This window comes from Nansenia antarctica (assembly GCF_963989245.1).
Source record: "Nansenia antarctica genome assembly, chromosome: 20".
NCBI lineage: Eukaryota > Metazoa > Chordata > Actinopteri > Argentiniformes > Microstomatidae > Nansenia > Nansenia antarctica.
In genome coordinates, this window is record NC_137693.1 from 21,893,903 (window position 1) to 21,898,964 (window position 5,062).

Below are 5,062 nucleotides of genomic sequence, written 5' to 3' on the forward strand. Positions count from 1 at the left end.
AGATGTACAGCGTCTCTAAAGTACTACCTGTTCCCTTGTTCCTCTGCTTCTGCTAATACTTTCTAAACTAGGTTCAGCTACACAACACCCTGTCTTTTCCTCCTATTTCTGTCTACCCCTCTCTCCAACCTACCTCTCCTTCTTTGACCCCCCCCCCTTTCCCCTTTCCCTGTCGAATCCCCTGTCTCTGTTTCCCCCCCCCTTTCCTTCATTCCATGTCCTCCCTCTCCAACCCCCCCTCTCTTTCTCCGCCGTTGGAAAAACGTTTTAGTCATCATGGCAGGTATGGCATGTCATGGGTGATGTCACAGCATGTGTGTTCTATGTTAAGAGTCGTGGCAAGGCAGGGTCTTAAATGTGCTGAACTCTGGCTGCCAGTCAACTTCGTCTCAAACACAGCTCCTATAGAGGTCCCCTCAGAGCCTGATCAAAGGGTGGAAGTGTATCGGGGGGCAGGGGTATTGATTTAGCGAAGGGAAAGTCAACATATTAGATGTAGAAAGTGTTGTAGTGAACCATACACAGTCTATCAAAGGAACGTGTACGCGCTAGCAGATGTGTACACACAGACACACACACACACACACACACACACACACACAGATGTCCATGTGAGTTAGATACTACAGCGGCACAGTCTGCCTCCATCGGCCCAAACCGCTTTCAGCCTCTGCAGCGTAGGGCTCCTGTGAGGGTGACATCACCGTCTCCACAGACACCACAATCACACATTAATCACTTTCTCCACAGTTCCATGGATCCTTCATCAAATCCTGCTACGGTTCTGTTGAGCCACAGCCAATCCTACTCTGGTTTTGTTTGCCCTTCAGCCAATCCTACTCCAGTTCTGTTGAGTCTCTGGCAATCACGCTCTGGTTCTGTTCCTCTCTCCGTTCTGAGCCACTGCACGTGCGCCTGTCGAATGGGGATCAGGACCGGAGTCATCACACCCAAGGGATAGAAAAAGTTAGAAAAATATGTAAATCAACTTGTCTGTTGAATCTGGTAAACTCATAATAATATTAGTACTGTGAAATCAGTCAATCAGAGAAGGTTTCTTAGTGAGAAAGAAAAATACCAACTGAGACGTTATATGTACTGTGTTGTGGTGTGCGGTACTACATTATCAGTAGTTCAAACTCTTTTAATGATTATTTGAGTATGTTAAGTTGTTGTGTGTGTATGTTTTACGTTTCTGTTTTGATTTTAAAACACACAGTATTCGTACCACCAGGAAAGGGTTTTGTATATCAATCTGTGGAGTGAAGCTATGGAACAGTTTGAATGTGGAGTTAAAGCAATGTCCAAACATAATCCAGTTTAAAATAAGGTATATAAACATGGTCTTCATAATGTACAGGGATGATGGGGGGGGGGGGGGTTTGATAATCACAAGGTGTTTACAGGGGTTATTGTTTATTTATTATCATTTATCATTTGGGTTCCTAAATATTTTTTTTATCGTTTATATATTTATCGTTTTATCTGTACAGTATAGTATAGTGGATAGTGTACATAGCCTTTATTTATGTAAACCAGCTCCTTTCCCTTTTTTTTCCTTCTTTCCTAGCACCAGGGGAGCCACCCCTCCCACATTTCGTTGTTTGGTACCTGTACTATAGCAATGACAATAAAGACCATTCATTCATTCATTTATTCTTTGTTTGCTTTTTTAATGTAATTAAGTATGTAAATACGATATTTGACTTTTGGGTATTTGTATATATAATGAGATTGCATCTTTAGGATTTATGGAGATGGAGTGGGATTGAATAAGTTGTACTTCTTCCCACTCCTTTTCGAATATGTGAAAAAAAATGTGATGTCCATTATATTATTTAATGTTACTGTATCTTTTTTTGCACATATTTGAAATAAACATATCAATCAACCAATCAACCAACCAATCAATCAATCAATCAATAAACCTACCCAATCAATTACAATACTGTCGGATATGAAATGCCTTGGCTGGCTATGTTCTTCCTTCCCTCTGGAGAGGATGACATATTTAGGATCACATTCCTCTAGGTACTCTAGGCTTTAGGAACTCATCATTCACAGGGAATAGAAACCTGTCTGGAGAACAGAGAGGAAGAGACACTAGATGATACACTACTTGGCCTCCCACTCACTGCACACTGTAGGTTGTACTACATTTCCTCCCATGTTGGAACTGCAGACAAAACATGCAGTCAGAAAATAACCGTTACAACAAGAACATCACCTTAGAACAGTGCAACCTTTACTATCAAAAGAGCCATTTTTGGCCCAAAAAAGAAATAAAAATCTGTCTGGAGCCACAAAACATATTTGAATCTTATAATGAAGGTAACACAGCCTATTAAGTCTAAATTAGCCTATCAAATGTTGAAATGTTTTAAGAGAGTAGATTGTAGATCGTTTTAACAGGTGGGTTGATACTTTTATCTGACTATACTAGCATGAGAAAGAATATGGATAATTTTCATCCGGAGGAAGTGAGCAAAGCAAGAGATCGTCAGCCAAAAAATAGACCAATCTACTCTACAGACTGTAGACCAAATGAAAACTAGCCTCCCTCGTCCTCTTGCCTTAACGTTAGCAAGCCTTAGCGCTTTCGGTGTATATGCTACACATTTTTACAATTGGAGAATGTCCAATCACTTACAAGAATGATAAATGAAAACGTCAAAAAAAAAAAACGCTGTTCATTTCCATCTCATTTGTGGTCAAAGCCACAGGGAGCCACCAGAGCCGCAGGTTGCCGCCCTTGGCCTTAGAACAACCAAGCCACAGTGTTGGGATTTAACCACGATGATCATGATACAGTATGTGATGTATTTTGACATAAACCATGATTTATCTATCTTTTTCAGAGGCAATGAAGAACAAACTGTATGGTTTCCAGTATGCTATGCACAATGTAATACAAGTCCATTTTGAATGTGTTAAACTAACTGGCTTTGACTCAGTCTGATCTATTGGATGACTGGTCCAACTGGCTGGGCCAGCCATCCATGTACCATCACTGTCCAGTCTGGACCAATAGAAACTCCAGATTACTCTGGGGGAATCTGTATTAAACTTGTAACCAAGAATTGTCTGAAGCTGAAAGCAAGCAGCTACAGACTCCAGGTTTTTCTTATTTGAATCTGACAGCCCTCCTCTTTGTAAAACCTTCATATATAACTTTAACTGCAGTGATCTAAAGACAACCCAAGTGCTAATCTTAGTATTGAGTGACTGGAGAGTGTCTGTGACAGTGTGTGCTGCAGACAATTGGCTCTCAAGAGTGAGAGTGATTTGACTGGGGTGAGTCTTGTGCACATACTGACACCTCATTTGTTCTGATGGACCAACTAGGGAGGAACATATGGACTTCCAAGTCAAGAAGACACATCGGAGGAACCATTTCACTGAGACACAAGTGCCTTTTCCACTGTGTTTAGAAGTGCAAGACGACTCTGGCAATACTATTGCATATTATGCAACTCAGCCTGTGCAAGCTTCACAGTCAAATTGTCTACAGACAAATGCAGTAAATTGTCACATTAGGATGATGGATAACACAACACAACTCTCTATGTAATAATTGTAAACCTTTCACATGAATAGTAATATCCATTACATTACTCAATGCACTATGCAGACTTAGCAGCAGAGTTATCGATACACTATGAAAGTCATCAATATTGGAATGCCAACACAACTGGAGAGACGATCGTAATTTCATTGTTTGCCTGCAGACAGGCAATAACGTTACGATTAATAGCTACTATAGCTAACAGGAAGTCGGAATCAATGCACAGTTAAATGCAAATTATGAATAGACGTGGGAGAACATGGATTCTGTATGAGAAATACTGTATGCCACAGTAGGGTACAGTATTACATGTAATTAACTCCATTGCTCTCATCTCTGCTTGGGTTGAATCTTCCGATAAGATTCATACATTCCAGAACCGTAGCTGTGTTCAGCTGCTCGTGGTTAGCGGTTAAAGAAGCAGAACTGCTGAATGTCACAGAGCTGAGTGGGCCAGGTTTTACTAAGCCTCCCATAGATTTATAGCAAGGCAGGGGATACCATTGGTCTCAGTAAATCCAATCATTCAAAAAGAACATGTTGAACCAATGTCTACTGAAGCAGATTTGGGCAAATTTAACAGATTTGATTTTAGGATCTTTTAAAAATGTGTTTCGAAGTTTAGTATCCGTACCTTGAGATAATGATCGATTTTGTAGAAGAGTCAAGGTTTGCGATAATCTAAAACATATACTTTGCTTGTAAAACTCAGGTAATACAGGTACATACAACCGTGAAGGCTCAAGACTGAACACATAGTAACACATTTGCCAGGCTAAAGATATGCTGGTCTAATAACAAGGCACAGGTGATGCCAATGAACTAAAAGAGATCAAACAAAGAAAAGAATACAGAGAAATATTTTGAGGAATATAACTAAGAATTCTAAGCAGGTACGTAACCGGCTCCAACAAAGACATTTACAGTGATCTATTCTCTGCTGTCTGCCAGGGCACATGTTACGTTGCTGATAACCGATTTAATTTGTGATTATAGACAGATTGTTCGTTGAACTGTTGAGTAGTCAGTGTTATAATGTATGGAGAAGATATTAACTATAATGGAAGAAATGGCTACATGCTGTAAGGAAATAATTACGTTTTGTTAGTATTTTGTAAATACAACTCTAGTCTCATACAAAATGGTTAAGCGATCAAGAAAAACTGGCATTGCTTGCCTTCCTGTTGCTGTGCGCCACCGATGAAATACCTGAGTTAGATGACCTGGTCAAACTGTTAACATGTACCAGAGTGATGGCAAGAGGAATGTTTGGAGAGAAAAAAAGGAACTGCCAAAATTCCACAGCATACCTGATCTGTGATACATGGTGGATGGGGTGTTATGGCTTGGGCATGTATGGCTGCCTCTGGAACAGGCTGCCTCTGGAACAGGTTACCATGTCTTCATTGAATACATTCTGAAGTGTACAGTAACGTCTTGTCTGCTTAAGTACAAACACATGCCCCCAAATTCGATTGAATGGCACTTCATCATACA